Source organism: Felis catus, chromosome B4 (assembly GCF_018350175.1).
Source record: "Felis catus isolate Fca126 chromosome B4, F.catus_Fca126_mat1.0, whole genome shotgun sequence".
Taxonomy (NCBI): Eukaryota; Metazoa; Chordata; class Mammalia; order Carnivora; family Felidae; genus Felis; species Felis catus.
Genome location: NC_058374.1, coordinates 11,191,351 through 11,211,111, shown reverse-complemented (window position 1 = coordinate 11,211,111; position 19,761 = coordinate 11,191,351). Strand labels below are relative to the sequence as shown.

Genomic DNA, 19,761 nt, shown 5'->3' with positions numbered 1-19,761 from the left:
CTCGGAAGAGATGCTTCAAATGCAGCTGCCTCGGTTCTAAGACAAGATCAGTTTGACATCTGGAGGTCCGTTCTGTCAGCAAGAGGCCAAAGCCACCACGACATGGATTGAACCATTTAACCTCGGGGTCGCGGGCAGCCTGCGTCTGACGGATAATTTTTCTGTCCTCGGAATGTTAAAGGAAAATAGTCTCCCGCAGACTGTGCGAGGAGCACAGAACTTCCCTTCCTTTTATCCCTGCCCGCTGAGGCCGGAGAGAGGCGGACAGAGCTCTCTGGACATGGGCTTCTGTGCACGGGCCAGCCTGCTGTGATCCCGTCTCGTTGAAAGTCCCTTCCCAACTGGTATTCCGTTCCCAACATGCGTCCTGCCTTCACCTGGAATATGGCAGGGCAAACACCTCCAAGTCATACACAGCCACGTTTCTTCCCTCCGTTCTTTATTCTCCCTGGTCTCTGCCCTAGAGGGAAGGCCACGGGCTGGCAGGGACAGCTGGCGGGGAAATAGATCATCGCAGGGCAGAAGGGCAGGTGAAAGTAGGGAAGCTGAGGGCACTGGGAGAGCCAGGTGAAGGCCCTTGGCCCACAGGAGGGGAGTTAGGGCATTTCAGAGGAGGAGAATTCGGGGGATGGGAGGCACAGTAGGGAACATTTTTAAACTCCGGGTGTTTCCTTCCATGTAGAGGGAGCTTGGCCAGCATCACACTTCTGGTCTCCTTCTGCCATATCTGTTCCTAGAGGAAGAGGCATGACTTACATTTGGAAAGAGAGACTGGATTTGCAGAGTCCAGATGTCCTCTTCTGGTCGCAGAGAGCCAGCCTGCCTTCAGACAGCGCAGTAAGTATTCCTGGGCAGGACCCCACCACGTGGGAGGTCCGCGATGACACAGCACAGCCTGTGAACCCTGGGTTGGTGTTCGGAAGACATTTGTTTGCAGATATTATAAGCCACATTCTCCAAAACCAATTATGCCAGTCATAAATGTGGTATTTTACTCTCCATCTGCCTGGCTTCTTTGTCTGATTTCTCAAGGGCTCAGAACTTGGACAGAAAGGAAGGGTGCTATTTTGGGGCCATGTTGAACTCCAATAGTGACAGTCAGCTCAGCCCCAAGCCCCGATAATTAAAAGGAAGAAAGAGATTGGGAGTGTGCTCTGTATCCAAGGTGGCAGTCTCTGAAGTGTGTGGGGTGAAGTGCTCGGGCACAGGCAAGAGAAAATACAGAAACTCAGGGTGGGAAGAGACTGAAAAATACCGATGTTGCTGGAACATTGTGACTGAGGAAGGAATGATGGAGACAAGGCTCGAGAAATCACCAGATCAGATGAGGCAGGCTTTGTAGGCTAAGGAACAGAGTTTGAATTTTATTCTAAGTGCAGTTGGAAGTCAGTGAAGGATTTAAGCAGGGCACTGAAATGGTCTTCCTTATCCTTCACAACGTCATTCTTTTTAACTCTGTAAAGAATGGTTTGGGGGCTGGACAGTGAAAATAGAAGAATTGGGGACGAAACCTCAATTCTATCTGGATGAATGGTGGATGTGGGTGCCATTCACAGAGTTGGTGAAGGCTGGCAGGATGAGGGGAAGATAATTATATTTCAGGTGCTCCCAGGCTTCTCGGGGGCAATGTAAGCTGTTAGATGTGGGCACTGGTGCTCAGAGGGTCTGGTGGAACCCCAACATGTAGAGGTGCAAAGGGGACGAGTGAACAAATCCCTGGCTCGTCCATAGAATCCTGCCTGGACAGTCACGGACTGGAGAGCACCGAGCAAAACACCTTTTTTTTATTATTCAGCAGGGTTTGGGGCTGAATGATACAGACAACCTCCTTTGGAAAATTCTATGTAGAAAGCCTTGCATCATAAAGAATTATTGCATGATTTTGTTTGGGGGAGATTTTCCTAACTTCCAGGATATTTGTTCTTCTTTTTACAATAGCTGGTTGTCAATCATTTTCCTCTTGAGGGCAAAGAATGCGGAAGACTTTTTATTCATTACAATTGAGGTCTTTTGAAAAGGACCCCTTAATTGATGTTTACATGGGGCACATAGCTTTTTCAAAGACACCCATCCCTTCCTAAGACGCGCAGCTGTGTTTTAGAGCCTGATTTTTCACTGAGCCTAAGGACCCCACAGGGATCCACTATTCATCTCAACCTCTACCTCTCCACATTTTTCATAATGGAACCACTTCCCTGCAATCCTCCTGCCGGCTGGATCCCATTCATCCCCATGAAAGGGGCTGCTGGTATTTAAAGTTCATTGCAGGAAGGTTTCATAATAAGAACTGGGGAAAATAACATAATCTCATTTTAAAACATTTCCTTCCTCTGTTCTGCTGATAGAATCAAACAATTCAGAGTTCCATCTGTCCTGTAACGGGTCCAGATTGCATGATGTGGTTTTGAAGTGATTTGTTTCCTTTGTTTCGGGGCACCTCTGGTGAGATCCCCTCCGCTCCTTGATGTATTCAGACCATGCCATTCGATCCTTGCATTTGCAATTCCAGAAGCAAAATAATGAGCCAGCATTGTAGGAAAATGTCACTCTGCCCCAACAATCAGTACCTAGGGCTGGGGAGGGAAGTCCAAACGTCTAAAAGCAGAGTCCGTTTTCGCTTAAAGGCACACTTTTCAAAGGTAACATAAAAACACCCAGGTTTAAAATAGAACAGCCACAGGCTAAGCGTGAATCTGTATGTGATGTGCTGACATGCTCCACGGTATGTTGGTTAGCCTCTCTCCCCTCCTCTGAACAGCACACTTTGCACCGAGAAGTCCCTGATAGGATCTCCCTCCTAGATGAAGGTGGGAAGGGATGGGATCCTGCGGCTCTGCCTGATCCTTTCCAGAGTTCCTGTTTGCCCATCCCCTTTCCTCAAGGGCCGGCGATTTTTTCTGTAAAGTGCTATGTCTTACCTGTTCAGGCCGCTATAACAAAATACCACGGACTAGGTGGCTTGTACACAACAGACATTTATTTCTTACCGGTGACTGGGAAGTTCAAGACCAAGGTATGGCAGATTCAGTGTTTGGTGGGGACTCCATTCCCAGACAGTGCCTCCTAGATATAACCTCACTAGGCAGAAGGGTGGGAGGGAGCTCAGTGGGGCCTCTTTTATAAGGACACAAACCCCATTCATGAAGGCTCTACCCTCATGACCTCGTCACCTCCCAGAGACCCCACATCCTCATACCATCTCATTGAGCATTCGCTCTCAACATAGGAATTCTGGGCGAACACTAGCATTCAGACCATTACAGGCTGGATGGTAAATACGTTAGTCCCTGTGGAGCACACCATCTCATTTACGACGGTTCCACTCCATCATGTGCCATGAAAGCAGCCACAGGCAACATGCAAATCTCTGAGGGGTGGCTGTGACCCCCAGAACACCTATTTCTGGACATTGAAATTTGAATTTCAACTAATTTTCACACGTCATGAAACAGTAGACTTCTTTTGATCTTTTAAAAAAACATTTGAGGGGGGGCGCCTGGGTGGCTCAGTCGGTTGAGCGTCCGACTTCGGCTCAGGTCACGATCTCGCGGTCCGTGAGTTCGAGCCCCGCATCGGGCTCTGTGCTGATGGCTCAGAGCCTGGAGCCTACTTCCGATTCTGTGTCTCCCTCTCTCTCTGACCCTCCCCCGTTCATGCTCTGTCTCTCTCTGTCTCAAAAATAAATAAACTTAAAAAAAAAATTTAAAAAAACATTTAAGGGGGGGCGCCTGGGTGGCTCAGTCAGTTGAGCATCCGACTTTGGCTCAGGTCATGATCTCACAGTCTATGGGTTCGAGCCCCGCATCGGGCTCTGTGCTGACAGCTCAGAGCCTGGAGCCTGCTTCTGGTTCTGTGTCTCCCTCTCTCTCTCTGCCCCTCCCCTGCTCATGCTCTGTCTCTCTCTGTTGCAAAAATAAATAAAAACATTTAAAAAACATTTAAAAATGTAAAAAGGGGCGCCTGGGTGGCTCAGTCGGTTAAGCGTCCGACTTCGGCTCAGGTCATGATCCCGCGGTTCGTGAGTTCAAGCCCCGCATCAGGCTCTGTGCTGACAGCTCAGAGCCTGGAGCCTGTTTCATATTCTGTGTCTCCCTCTCTCTCTCTGACCCACCCCTGTTCATGCTCTCTCTCTGTCTCAAAAATCAATAAACGTTAAAAAAAAATTTTTTTTAATTAAAAAAAAATGTAAAAAAAAAAGTACAATGGCCCATGTGTGGTACAAAAACAGGTGTTGTACAAACACAGGCGGTAGGCAGGACCGAGCTGGCCCACGGGCTGGAGGTTGCCAACCCTGTTCTGGTTTGTGGCTTCCTTACTAATCTTCCTCCTGGCCACAAGGGGCACATGACTTCCTCCTTCCACCCTGATGAAAATCCCATATTCACAGATGCAGGGATTAGAGTAGGAGGAAAGGGGGAAGGGTCATTCTTCTTTCTATTTTTTTATTCTCATTTTCTACTGTTTTCTTCCCCCCCTCATTGCTCTGCCTCTCTGTCCACCTCCTCCACGGAGGTTTCATTCTCTCCTGTTTCACCTTCTTGTGTGTGTGTTCTAAATCCTCATCTAAATTCTATCAAATCTCACGGTTTGGGCTACCCTCATGCCCTAGGCTGGGCCAATGCAGACCAGAAGGACTAGGACACAAGTTTCTTGGGTTTGTGGCCAAATGAGAAAAAGGATGATCGAGGGAGGTTCTCATAAGCCTAAACCTATTCCATTTAAAGGAGCCTCCTTTATTCTGAGATGATGGCTGTTGTATTTTGTGCAATTACAATGTCTGGCCTTTTGTGAAGTGCTGTTGACAGCAGATGAGAGTATTTAACACAGATCAAACTCTCGGCGTTGTTGACGAGGCCTCTGTACATCTGTCCCACATCTGCTCTACATCTAACATTCCAACCTCATTTCTCACCATCCCTGGGATGGTTAATTTTATGTGTCAACCTGACTGGGCCATGGCGTACCCAGATATTTGGCCAAACATTATTCTGGGTGTTTCTATGAGGGTGATTTTGGATGAGATTAGCACTTGAATTGATAGACTGAGTAAGGCAGATGGCCTGCCCTTCCTAGTGTGGTGGGCCTCATCTAATCAGTCCAAGGCCTAAATAGAACAACAGACTGACCTCCCCAGAGCAGGGACACTTCCTGCTGCCTGACAGCCTGTAGAGGGACACTAGCTTTTCTCCTGCCTTCAGACTCAAACTACAACATTGGCTCTTCCCTGGGTCTTGAGTCTGCTGGAGGAGAGACTGGAATATACCCTCTGCTCTCCTGGGTCTCCAACTTGCTGACTCACCTGCAAATCCTAAGCCTTGCCTGCCTTCATAAACCCATGAATCTGTTTCTTATAAAAAATCTCTCTCGGACACCTGGGTAGCTCATTCAGTTAAGCATCCAGCTCTTGACCTTGGCCTAGGTCATGATCTCATGGTTTGTAGGCTCAAGCCCTGCATCAGGCTCTGTGCTGACAGGGCAGAGCCTGCTTGGGATTCTCTCTCTGCCTCTCTTTGCCCCTCCCCTACTCACTGGTTACCTATCTCTCAAAATAAATACATTTTTAAAAAATTAAAAGAAAAAGGAATCTCTTTCTCTCTGTATACATCCTATTGGTTCTGTTTTTCTAGAGAACCATGACTAATGCAATCCTTTCTCCTTCCAGTCATCTGTAGCAACCCTCTACGGCCCTGACTTTGTGTCCTGGCTAAAGCCTGGCCCACCTCAAGTCTCAGCTCAAGCGTTGCTTCCTTAAGAAAAGCTGACCCCACCACTGCACCTCACCCCCACTACTGGACTAAGTCCCTCTAAACTTCTTTCCGAACACCTACCATAACTGTAATTTAAATGTTTATCTGTGAATCTGACTTAATGTCCATGCCCCTTCCAGGATAACATGCTGACTGAAGGCAGGGAACCACAGCTGTCTTTCCAACACTGTGGTCCCAGCTTGCGGCACAGGACCATGCACGGGTGGTCGAGTGCTCACGTGGACCCCTGGGCCTGTGGCTGGTGTTATACCGGAAGTGATTAAGTTCCGTGGAAGGACAACAAAGTGTCGGGGCAAGGTGAAGACATAAATAGCCTGCCTGCCTTAATCTGTGCCAAGAATTGTCAGTCCTGAAGAGGAAGGTGTTTGTTTTTTCTGCTAGTTAGAAAAATCACTATTTCTCTGTCATGGCTGGGACAAAACTCAGTCGAATTAAGGCATCAAGGTGTTTTCCAGTCGGGTGATTTTTCTCGTTGTGGTTCTTTAGCTGGATGATAAGAAATGACTAGGAGTCAGGACACATGAAATCCCAATTTTCATGTCTTCACTGTATCCATCTTCTACTTTCCATAATGACTTCCATATGGGGATAAACATGATTCATAACTCATGCTTTTAAGTGAAAATGCGTAGATTGCAGCTCTCTGGTATGCCTCACTACCTTCCTTCTCTTAGCAGAGACTTCCTGTTAAGTCACGTTCTCCTGGAGCGCCGAGGTCTCCCTGGATGCCGGGCAAAGGGAGGCCGAGCTCACTGACTCTGGGGTTCCCACAGGTGGGTCACACCACTGCTCTAAACGGTCAGACACTGTCCCTCCGTCTCCCACCTCTTCTGCCTCTTGCCTCCCTCCTTCCTCTCACAACACGGACTTGGCTGGTTGCCATTGGGGGTTTGGAGTGATTTGTTCCTTTATCATGTACTACGTTCTCTTTACAATTCCCCAAAGGGAACAACATGAAATCAACTGAAGAAAAGGGTTTCAAAATAGTAGTGAAGACGTTGGTGATATAGGAGGCCACCAACTCGTGATCGGTTAACGCATGTATGTGTTTTGAGAACCTACTTTGAGATTGTGCTCTAGTAAATGATTGGGAGTTATGAGAATGTAGCATTATCTATTTGCTCCCTACTTAATCAATATGCATTGGATAATTGTCACATGCAGTGCAGAAGACGGTGTTGAAGTTGGACAGCCAGCACTAAAGAGAAAAGAAAGAAAAGGAGAGGTGCCTGGGTGGCTCAGTTGGTTGAGCGTCCGACTTCAGGTCAGGTCATGATCTCACAGTTCGTAGGTTCGAGCCCCACATCGGGCTCTGTGCTGACAGTTCAGAGCCTGGAGCCTGCTTCCGATTCTGTGTCTCCCTCTCTCTGCCCCTTCCCCACTCATGCTTGCGCACACTCTCTCTCTCAAAAATAAATGTTAAAAAAATTTTTTTAAATTTTTTTTAATGTTTATTTATTTTTGAGACAGAGACAGCATGAACAGGGGAGGGGCAGAGAGAGAGGGAGACACAGAATCTGAAGCAGGCTCCAGGCTTTGAGCTGTCAGCACAGAGCCCGACGCGGAGCTCGAACCCACAAACTGCGAGATCATGACCTGAGCCCAAGTCAGACGCTTAACTGACTGAGCCACCCAGGCGCCCCCAAAATTTTTTTTTAAAGTTTAGGGAACTTGGTGTTCTCTGGGATGGGGTTCATGCTGAGAGATCACACGCACTGGGCTTCTTCCTGTATAGGTTCCCTCTGTAACCTGCCTGGAATGTTGTTCCCCCAAATACCTTCGTGGTAGCCTTCGCCTTCTTCAAGTCTTTCTGCAAGTGTCATTTTGTCAACAAAGCCTCTTTGTCTGCTACATTCTGGATTTTGTGTCTCCCCCAGGCTCCCTGTGTTGGAGCCCTTACCCCAGTGTAACGGTATGTGGAGGTGAAGCCTTTGGGAGGTAATTAGGTCACGAGGGGGGAAGCCCTCAGGAATGGGATTAGTGCCCTTATAATACAGGCCCCAGAAAGCTCCCTTACCCCTTGTACCATGTGAGGACATAGAAGATGGCCATCTGGGAACATGAAACTGTGTTCTCACCAGGCACTGGATCTGCCCGTGACTTGATCCTGGACTTCCCGACTTCCAGATCTGCGAGAAATAAATTTCTGTTATTTATAAGCCACCCAGTCTGTGATATTCTGTTATAGCAGCTCAAACAGACTGAGACACTCTCCGTGCTATTAATGCTGTTTACAACTGCAACATCTCACCTCCTCTAGAACATTCCCTGCCTTGCACTCTCAAATTCCCTTTAACTTTTCCAGCATTGTCTTCCTTTTAATAGCATTTATCATCTCCCAATACACTATGTAACACACTTCTTTATTTTGTACATTAGTTATGTTTGCTCCCAGAATGTATGTTCTACCCCAGAACATATGTTCTATGAGAGCTCTCTGTTTTTGTTCATTGGTGTATCTTAAGTGCCTACAAAAGTGTCTATAGATGCTCACTGAGTATGTGTTGAATACATGCATGGTCACATAGTTTCTTTTTAAGTTTTTTTTTAATGTTTATTTTTGAGAGAGACAGAGCGCCAGTGGGGGGAGGGGCCGAGAGAGAGGGAGAGACACAATCCAAAGCAGGCTCCAGGCTCTGAGCTGTCAGCACAGAGCCCAATGAGGGGCGTGAACCCACAGACCGTGAGATCTTTACCTGAGCCGAAGTCGGTGGCTCAACAGACTGAGCCACCCAGGCGCCCCACGCATGATCCCATAGTTTTAATGAATTTACTTGTGTTTACCTTTAGAGGCATCATTACATTGAAAACGATAAATAATTTACCCACCAACATCTGTTCCCTTTGTTTCCTGGTTTTTAAGTGGCTGAGAGGCAATCACTGAGGTGGTAATCTTCTTGCTAATGGAAATGTGAAATTTGCATCACCGTGGCAGGCGTGTGCTCTTTCTGGATGTTTCCACTCCAGGCAGCGTGCCCCGCCAGCCGAGGTGCAGAGAAAAGCAGCCCAAGGATCACAGAGAGCTAACCTGAAGCAGGAGGGGGCAAGGAGGAGATGCCGAGAACTGGAGAAGCCAGGCAGAGGACCTGGGGCATTTTGTGGTAAACGGAGTCATGTGGCTGTGCTACACTGGCCAGCCGGCAAAGTGGGGTCAGAGAAAGTCAGAGAAATCAGCTGTGCCATCGTCACCCCCCAGCAAAGGAAGGTCTGAACAAGGTACTAGGACAGGCTAATGTGAAAGAGATTTTGAAAGAAACAACAGAAGCTTTTCTCATTTTTATTATGAAAAATTTCAAACATACAGAAAGAGGGAAGATACAATTAATCGTTACACATACAGACGGGCACACACACACACACACACACACACACAGCCTCGGTTCAACAACTGAAACAACAGAATTTTAATCGGATCTTATCTCACCAAGAACCTAAAACTGGTTTACAGTAAGTAATACATTCCGTAGACAGGAGAACACTTTTCCAGTTGTTACACTAGGAAACAGTGTAACAGATTCAGATGCAGCACCTGATCATATCTTCTCATCCCACTTTCAACAGTCAAGACGAGAACGCTGTTTTTAGCGTACGTAGTCCTTGAACACGAACTTCTATACGAAGCCGCATCTCCCTAAGTTATCGAGGAAGGCACCGTGATGCCACTGTGATTGTTATCTCTGCCAGCAAAATAGTTTTGAAACGTTCACGTTAGCTGGGTCACGATGGAAAATAGTGTTTTGTCCCTCTCTAGCTTGTGTGGTTGAGATTTTATGCGAAACATTCTCCGAGGATGAAGCACTCATTCAAGCTTCACCATTTTTTTTTGGTCTCATGTGGAAAAAAAAAAGTAAAAGACTGAAATGTGAAGGTGAAAACGTGGAGGAAAATGAGGCTTATCGGCCTGCCGCGTGCAGACCTTCCGCGACTTACGAGGGGGTTAAGTCCCAAGAGACTGAACAGACGTTGCAAATGTTCTAAGGGAGAAGCATGTATGTAACGCATCTGACCCACCACACGACGTAGCTTACATAGCCTGGCCGGCCTTCAACGTGCCCACAGCACCCACAGCGGCTTCCAGGTGGGCAAAGGCATCTCGCACAAAGCCTATTGGATGGGAAGGTGCTGACGGTCCCGTGTAATGTGTTGAGGGCTGGCCTGAAAGGGAAAAACAGCTCAAGCCCTCCGACACTGGCTGTCTGGGAGCTGCCACTTACCTCAGCATCCGAGAGAGGATCGACCGCGTGTCGCTAGCCGGGGACAAGATCCAAGTTCCAAATCCCAAGCATGGTTTCTATTGAATGCCTCAGTTTTGCACCATCACGAAGTAGAAAAACCGCAAGTTAGACCATCGTAAGTCAGGGACTGTCTGTAGTATTTTTTTTTTTTAATTTCCGGGTGCCTTCCTTTCCCCAGTCCCCTGTTTCAGGTTGTTTAGATTGCTGCTTTTTTTTTTTTTTCTTCAGTCTGACCCGGTGTTACTTTCTAGGTGTATGAGTTCTTAGGCCACAGAGATGTGTGCCACCCGTTAAAATGCCGATTCCGTAAATGCAAACTGTTCCAGCGTCTCTGTTTTATTTTATTTTCTAAAGTTTATATATTTATTTTGAGAGAAAGAGCGAGAGAGAGAGAGCATGAACAAGGAAGGGACAGAGAGAGAGAGAGAGGATCTCAGCAGGCTCCTTGCTGCCAGCACAGAGACTGACGTGGGGCTTGAACTCATGAACTGTGAGATCATGACCTAAGCCGAAAGCAAGAGCTGGACGCTTAAGCCACCCAGGTGCCCCAGCCTCTCTGTTTTCAAACCATACATGCCTTGGAGTCCCTAAGGCTGACTAGTGCAATGATGAGGTCCTTTGAATTCCTTATGTGATGAAACTCTGCTGGGGGAGAGCCAAGAGACACGATCTGATGTTCACTCGGGAGCTATAGATGATCACATTTCACTGAGGTGAGGTTCCTAGCTGTTGAGTTCCTTTGACGATCGTCTTCAGGCCTGTGAATCCCTCATTCTGAGGGGGTGGAATAGCAATCTGGGGAGCTATACTGCTTCAGAATAGATTGCTGGGCTGTCCAGCAATTAGAGGTTGATGGACTCCACATGTCAAACATCCAATCAGCATGAGGGGGAAAATGGAGACACTGTTGTTTAGCTCCTCAGGAAAAAGCTCCATCCTTCTGAGTGGTCAACTCTATTTATATGTCTGCCTCATGAAGACAGGTGCTCTGTCTTCACGTTTCTTTTCACTCATTCTTTTTTTTTTTTTTCAACTTTTTAAATTTATTTTTGGGACAGAGAGAGACAAAGCATGAACGGGGGAGGGGCAGAGAGAGAGAGGGAGACACAGAATCGGAAACAGGCTCCAGGCTCTGAGCCATCAGCCCAGAGCCCGACGCGGGGCTCGAACTCACGGACCGCGAGATCGTGACCTGGCTGAAGTCGGACGCTTAACCGACTGCGCCACCCAGGCGCCCCTCACTCATTCTTTTAAAGTTTATTTTTATTTGTACAACACACAAGGACATTCTCATTGTAAAGGAAACTTCTATACAGATAGATAAAAAACCCTCTTAATTCCCCCAATTCCCAACCATCTTCCTTCCTCAGAAGTAATCACTGTTATCAGTTTGGTATAAATCTGTCCAGATTTTCTTGTTTGCATTTGCATGACTGTATTTACATAGAGAAATGTGTAGTTTTATGTATGCATTTACATGAATAATGTCACGATTCCTGTCGTGTTCTGCAACTTGTAGCTTTCAGTGAACATTATGTCTTTGAGGTCTTTCCATAAGATCATTTATGTGGTCTTTTCCATATAAATTTACTTCATTCTCTTTTTATTGCTACATTATACTCCATGGATGTGCCAAAACGTATCCAATAATCCTAATGATGGCCATTCAAATTAGTTTCTGTTTTAAACAATGTGTAAACACTGCTGTAATAAACATGCTTTGCTTTTTCGTGCATACACTTGACTAATTCTCTAGGATAGATGTCTCTAGGAGACACCCAGAAGTGAACTGTTGGTTGAAGGACCTGGAAATTTCATTAAGATAGACACTGCCAACTTGCCATCCCCAAAAAGCAGCATATAAGAGAAACTATTTTTCTCCACCTCGGCAATGGATAACCTTGAATTTGTATCACTCCGTTTTGCAAAAATGTACTCTCTCACTGTCTATTATAATTTGTATTTCCATGAGACTCAGTGGGGGCAGGGGGGAGTTGAGCAAACTTATTACCCACATACCTTTCATCTTTTATTTTTTTCTCATTAAGAGGCCTTAGATATTTCTTTCAACCAATACATGCACGTATAATTACAGAAAGAAGTGTGTTATTTGAAAGGGGTGGAATGGGGATTCTGTTCATCTTGGACCTGGCCCCTCTCACTGTTTTTGGAGTTTGGGTTTGGGGTCTGGGCTGTGGTGGGACCAGGGGTCCTGCCATTGACCTAAAATAGTTTTGAAAGCCTACCGTTATTACTTAGTAAACATGATGGCTTTTTTTTTAAAGCTTATTTATTTTTGGAGAGAGAGAATAGGAGAGGGGCAGAGAGAGAATCACAGGCAGGCACCACACCATCAGCACAGAGGCCGACACTGGGCTGGAATCCACGAGCCGTGAGATCATGACCTGAGCTGAAGTCGGTCGCTTAACCACTGAGCCACCCAGGCGCCCTGACGTGGTAGCTTTTAATGACAGAATTCTCTCGTACTTTTGAGGCTGTTGATGTCGAGTCAGGTTTTACTACTTATCCATATCCCTTTTACAGGGTCTGATTCTAACTCTGGTCAGCTGGTCAGCTGTAACCGTATGGCTCCCGTTCATGCCCTTGTGTGTGGTTTTCATTCCCCCGCAGAAACACCCGGCCCCTTGCCGGGGTCTTCTCATCGACAGGAGCAGATCTAAGGATGTTGTTCTCTGGGGACGTTGACCTCGTCACTGATCAGCATTTCCTCTGGGCAGGACGTGTTTTCATAGCCTTCTCTCCTTGACTTCCAATCATGTGTTTTAAGCTTTACCTAGACCCTCCTCTTCTCCATTTCCACCAGGAAGCATTCCAGAATCTACCTTGGGTCTTGAGCAACCCGTGGGCCTGGAGGCGTGGGTGGGGTCATCAGCAACAGCTGCTCTGTGTTTTGTTTCCCTTGCCGGTGTCCTCTCTACAGCCATCTCAGCCTCTCCGCTCTCTGCGAGCCACACCCTTGCTGCCTGCCCTCTGCGCCTCCTGCTCCGGCCCGGCTGCACCCCGACTGCCTCCCGCCTGCCAACGAGCCAATCCCACAGCCTTCGCTGCACTCCGGGAGACTGACCTGGTATCTTCTACAACACGTGGGCAGTGTCTGCAATTGCACCTGTGCGTCCCTGGAAACCCGACAGCTGCTCACCCCTGGACGCTCTTTCCTGGCCCCCTGCCCACAAATGCTCTGACATTGACCGGGAGGACGCTTAAGTGTCCAGTCCATGGTATGCTTCCAATTTACCATCTGCTGTTGTGTCCCGAACCTCTTTGTCCAGGTGAGTGCTAACTACCTTTATGTGATAAGGTCTTTGAAAACGGGACAAATTCAATGCAGTTCTTTTTATACAGTGCTTAACCCAAAACTATAAGCAATTAGGTACTTACTAAACGCTTCCTGGTGGTATAATACAACAGGAAGTTATTTCTTTAATTAGGTATTTCTTGGACTTCTCTCGAATTGGGTGGAAGGTGGGTGGCTGAGGGGTAGAGTGGTGGTAATTATTTTTGAAAACGTTTTCCAGGCGTTCAATGTCTTATTTTCATATATTCCTTAGAGGGTCTGATTTCATGCATAGCTCTGGAGATGTAAATCATATTTACAAAGCCAGGTCACATTTAGTCCCACAAGGAGCTGCCGTGCACAGATCTGAACAAACGTGAGCGAGGGCCGTCCCATTCTTGGCATTCAGTTACTGCTGTTCTGTCTTGCAGACACGTCGTCCCAAACCAAATAAAACGGGCAGGAGAAGGCGTCTTTGCCCATCCCGTGCCTCCTAGACTCCCTCAAGGAAGTTTTCCGTGGCCAGGAGATCCTGCTTTATGTCCCATTCTTCTTTTTAATGGTAAATTTCTACAATTTAAGGAATTGTTCAAATTTACACAATTTAAAGAATTTTTTGAAAAGTATGACATTTTGGCGGAAAGGATGTGGACATACATATTGTTTTATCTGAAGGCTAAATAAATGTTTTAGAGGAGGTAGGTAGGATTTGGAATCAGAGAAAGCTATCAGTTTTTATTTTGGGTTGTTTGCTTTAGTTTATGAAACTGAACCCTCCTGGGCTCCAGACTTGTCACAGCAGAACACATGTGATAACATTTAGAAGGTGTGAGTAGACTCATACACTGCCTCTTGTAGCTGTTTGTTCTTTCTCACAAGACACTAGCAGAGCACCGCCCGGATACTCTGCGTCTGGGAACTGGGGTGTTATCTTCCCGGTCCAACCAAGTACCTCACTTTGTAACGTGGAGACCATTAATCTCTCTGTGTAAGTGTGAGTTGTAAGACTGGGAACCGTAACACCAGCAAGGATGAAGTCTGCCACCCTAGGCAACCCAGAAAAGAGTTGCTGCATGAGTGCGGAATAGAAAGTGAGCCGTGGGGGTGGCTCAGTTGGTTAAGCGTCTGATTTGGGCTCAGGTCATGACCTCATGGTTTGTGGGTTGGTGAGTTCGAACCCCGCGTGGGGCTCTCTGCTGTCAGCGCAGAGCCCACTTCGGATCCTGTTTCCTCCTCTCTGCACCTCCTCTGCCTCATACATGCACTCTCTCTCTCTCTCTCAAAAATAGTAAAAAAAAAATATATATATATATATGTATATATATATATACATATATATATATATACATATATATATATATATATATATATATATATATAGTGAGCCCATGTTTAAAGGGTTTGCCCCCAGATGGCTTGGCAGATCTTAAAAAAAAAAAAAAAAGAGCCCAGGACTTCCTGCCTCGTGATCTGGTGCCGGGGCCAGAAGTTTGGAGGGAGAGGAAGCAGAGGGAACCAGCTCCAAGCACGTGTGAGCTCTTTAGGCTGCCGACTGGCCGGGCACCAAGGGACTTTCCCCGGGCACTTTGTGAAGATGGTTCCTCCTGGCTCTGCCAGTAACCTGGTGAGGACCCCGGCCGCTGCCGCTCGGGAGCTGGGTGCCGGGGGAAGGTGACGAAGGCCTTCGCCTCCGCTGCCCTCGGTGTGTTCCCAAGGCCCGCGCATCCTGGGCTCCTTCATCAGACCGAGGCAGGCTCCCTGGCCAGGACAGCTCTGGGGGACGGAGGGGTCAGCTTCTGCATGGGAGACAGAGACAGAGGGAGGGGTGTGTGTGTGTGTGTGTGTGTGTGTGTGTGTGTGTGTGTGTGTGAAAATAGAAGAGGCCACGAGAAAGAGAGTGGGCTCTCTGGTCTCATGTAACTTAATTTTTATTTCAAAATTCAAAATGCTTTTCGTGCCGCTTTGTTCTCAGCTGTCTCCTTTGCTCTCTCTCGTGATGTTCTGACCCTTCGCTTTGGTGTGCCTGATTCCGTTGTAAGCTCGGCCTTTTGTTTTCCACTTTTGCTGCATTGATCCAGGCTTTTTTTTTTCTTCTTCCCCTCCTGCTGGTTCCTGCAGTTTCCAGAACATGCTTGAGAGACAACACTCCTCTCAGGCATTAGGTGAAAAGTCGTATTTTTTGTAAGAGCATATTTTTTCCTTTCTCTAAAACAAACAAACAAACAAACAAACAAACGAACAACCCTCTCTTTATCTCCCTCTGATTTCTAAAGTCTCATTGTTCATTTCCTCTTACATCGTCTTCCTCCTTTACCCCCCTACCCTCACCGTGAGTTGCTTTTCTGGTAACAGCTTTATTGAGATAGAATTCACATACCGTAGACTTCATCCATTTAAAGGGTACAATTCATTTGGTTTTTGGTATAGTCATAGAGTTGTATAAGCGCATGATTGAAATCGTTTTCATCACCTCGAAAAGAAATACTGTGTCCATTGACAGTCACTCCCCGTTCCCCTCCCCCAGCCCCTTGGCAACCGCTGTTCTATTTTCTGTCTCTATGGACTTGCCTGCTCTAGACATTTCACATAAATGGAATCATCATATAGCATTTGTCTATTGTGCCTGGTTTCTTTCACTTAGCCCTTGTTTTTAAGGTTCCTCCACGCTGTGGCATGCACCGGTACCTTGTTTTTATTGCTGACCTCAGAGGTGCCTTGTGTCTGTATGGCACGGGTTAGGGCGGGGCCAAGAATCAGATGTGATGAACAGGAACACACATCACGTGGAAAAGAATGCAAAGTGATAGATTATTGAAACCCAGTGTGGAGGATTTGCCAGCGCATTGGCAATCATCTTGTGCCAAAATCATATTGAGGACCGTTAAATATGCCCTGGCAGAAGATATGAGAAAATCTCTGAAATGGAGGAGGGGCTCTGTCCAGAAAATTCTTTCCATGCAAATCTCAATGCACCCAACACCCTCCGCTTGTTCCTTTCTCCTTTCCTCCCTCTACTCTTTCTGGGGAAAGGCGCAGCAGTGTCCTGTTTGGAACGATATGCCCATGAGGTTGTAGGCATGCCTGGGGGTCTCCGTTCTAGTCTTGGTCAAGAAGGAGGGAGGCAATTTCTTGAGAATTTGAAAGGGCCCAAATAAGGAAGCATAGCTAGACTGAAAAATAAAAAAGATGCTATCAAGTCAAGAGGAGATGAAAAAAGGCCCAAGACCCTGGAAGGAGAGAGCTGGAGACCAACTGGCATTGAACCCAACTCCGGCAGTGACCGCCAGCTGGGTCGGCACCTGGGAGTCAACTTTGGTAGGTATGTGTGGTGAGGGAGTCGAGGAAAGGGTGTCTCAGATTTCCTTCATTAGCCTGGCAGAGGTCAGAAACCTTCCCAGAGCCTCCGATGTCTCAGGAACAAAAACAGCTGGCTGCGTTTAAAGTCAAGAATTACAAGCCGTTGGCATTAATGTACACCATAAGCTAAGAAAGGAATGTATGAGCAGGATGGGAAAGTTCTCCTCTTGCAAAAGTATCTCAAAAATTATATTCATAGCTACAAAATCCATTAAAGTTAAGTATAATTAACCTGACTGATGTGGCTCCAAAACGTTAATAGAGGAAGAGAGAAAGGCCGTGTGAAAGCTCTGGGATGGCTGAAATCTAAGATATTTTGAGTTTGGATTGGAAAGAAAGAAGAAAAGTCAGAGTATGGTTTACCCCGCCTCACTGTCAGGTGATATGCTGCTGTGAATTCTGAAAATCTGACACTCGGGCTCATTCTGGATAGCTCTCATCTGTCTGTCCTGTTCTGAAGGTGCTATGTGGTGTTGCTTAACGATCCTGGGGTATTACAGAGTTCAGGCCACAGTTAACTTCATTTACAATCTTCTGTGACTCCAGCAAGCATCTGCAGAGCTAGGAAGGAACCGATCATGCTAGCCACACTATTCTGTATTCCGAATTCATTCATTTATTTAAACATATATACTGCCAGGGTGATTAAACAGGGTGCTGGGGATGAATAAAATATTCATAGCCCTGGCTATACACTGAATATATCCCCTCCACACACAGACACAGACACACAGACACAGACACACACACACAGACACGCACCCCAAATTCATATGTTGAAGTCCTATCCCCTACTGCAATGGTATTTGGAGGTCAGGACTCTGGGGGTGACTAGGTCATGAGAGGGAAGCCCTGTAAATGGGGTTAGTGCCCTTCCAAAAGAGACTCCAGAGAGCTCCCTCACCTCTTCCCCATGTAAGGATGTGGAGAGAAGACACCAGCTGTGAATGAAGCAGGTCTTCACCAGACACTGGTTCTATGGGCATCTTGATCTTGGACTTCCAGCCCTCAGAGCTGTGAGGAATAAATGCCCGTTGTCCATAAGTCACCCAGTCTGTGGTTCTGTTACAGAAGCCTGGACAAACAGACAGCCTGCTCGTGGAGGTGTCCATGCAGAGGCATTAAAACATGGTCCATGGTGGGGCACCTGGGTGGCTCAGTTAGTTAAGCATCCCACTTCAGCTCAGGTCATGATCTCACTATCCGTGAGTTCGAGCCCCATGTCGGGCACTGTGCTGACCGCTCACAGCCTGGAGTCTGCTTCGGATTCTGTCTCCCTCTCTCTGCCTCTACCCCACTTGAGCTCTGTCTCAGTCTCTCTCTCAAAATAAATAAACATTAAAAAAAAACAAAAACAAAAAACAACACAGCATCCGTGGTAATTGCAGGAAATGCTGTAAAGACTAAAGGAGAGCACGTATTACCGCGAATCCTACCTGAACTGGAAATCTGCTCTTGCCCCTCACGATGAGTCTGACTGTGTTTCTGGGTCAGGTACCTGGTGCCTGGATCTTTCTGCATTTAAACTAAATTCTCAGCCAATAAACTTGCAGATAAACTTCCCTCAGGCTAGCCCACTGTTTTTCCAGACCTGCCCAAGTATATCCCATCATAGGACACGGTCATAGAAGTCAGGCTGAGATCCCTTTGTGTGTGTGGCAGGGATTTTAAAAGTTACCTCTTTTTCCTTTTTTTTTTTTTTAATCATGGTAGAAAATCTAGATAACATAAAAGTCACCATCTTAACTATTTCCAAGGGTGCAGTGTGCACCACCGTCCATCTCCAGACCTTTTCCATCTCTCCAAACTGAAACTCTGTACCCCTCCCCTCAGCCCCTGGCAACACCATTCTACTTTCTGTCTATTTGACTATTCTTAGTGCCTCGTGTAAGTGGGATCGTAACAGAATTTGTCCTTTTGTGTCTGGCTTATTGCACTTAGTGTAATGTCTTCGTGGTTCATCCATGTCGTAGCAGATGTCAAAAATTTGCACGTGTATGTTAAATTCTAAACACTTACAAGGCCCCTTCCCCACTATATTTTCAGGGTCCCTGCAGGAATGATTTTAGATATTGACATGGATATTGAACAGAATTTAACAAAGGGACCATTTATAAGAGTGTGGGTTTAAGGAAGCCAACCTTGGGTGGTGAAGCCCCTCAGAACGAGCAACAGTGGGGGGCTGTTACCATTCCAAGGCCTTGGAGGGGCCTGGAGAGGCGATGATTGCCAGAACCTGGAGGGAGAATTGTAGCTGGAGATAAGGCCACCAGATAGCTGGAGATAAGCCTTGGGAAGAGAGAAGAATAGACCCCCCCCCCAATTCCTCAAGCTTTATAGTATGCAGCCCAACCAGGAGCCAGAGGGCAAGACTGACCTTTCTGGGCACAGGTGCCAAAGGCTGGAGATGGGATCTGGAGGAGCAAATGGTATACCCCCGCACACCCACCTTCTGCAAGGAGTTGAGTGGGGGGTGAGCAGAGGGATGCTAGGCCAGGGAATCTGAGAACAGAAGTGAGCTGGGTTTCTTGAAGAAGAGAAAGGATGTGGCGTATACTCAGAAGGAAAATAGGTCTGGAAGGAGTGGGGGAAGGGCGAGAATGAGGAGAAAGTAGAGTCAACAGTTCCCAAGAGGAATGCTGGGTAGAAACCTCAGGAACAAGAGATATCTAAGGAGAACTTACTAGGTGATGACCTCAAACTCCCTTCTCAGTGTCCTCAAGGGATCTTCAGTAAAGATACACTTTACTGTCCAGGCGTTTATAGAATTGTGAATGTAGCGCCATGTTGGGAACAAGGAAGTCCAGTGGTACTTGACGGTAGACAGAGTAACTGGCCCCCAAACACGTCCACGTCCCAATCCTGGAACCTATGAACGTCAGCTTACATGGAAATGGGGAGTTGCGTTTGCAGAGGAATTAAGGTTGCTCGTCAGCTGACCTTGAACTAAGATTATCCTGGTGATCTGGGTGGGCTCAAGAGTCAGTGTCACATGACTCTGAGTTGAGTGGGGTCAGAATGACTCAACCAGCTGCTGCTGGCTTACAAGATGCGAGCAGGCCACCAGCCAGGGTTTCCAAGCCTCTGGAAGCTGGAGAAGCCCTCG

General features: G+C 46.9%; 1 protein-coding gene across 2 annotated transcripts in view; it reads left to right on the top strand.

Moving 5' to 3' along the window:
• The first annotated feature begins 12,962 nt into the window (after positions 1-12,962).
• USP6NL (USP6 N-terminal like) overlaps positions 12,963-19,761 on the top strand; it is a 246,577-nt gene continuing 239,778 nt past the window's right edge. The window contains exon 1 of one of the 2 annotated variants that reach the window (XM_045060857.1): positions 12,963-13,293. The gene's annotated coding sequence lies outside the window, so the exon portion shown is untranslated. The remainder of the gene's footprint in view (positions 13,294-19,761) is intronic. The other variant, XM_045060859.1, reaches the window with a different exon arrangement.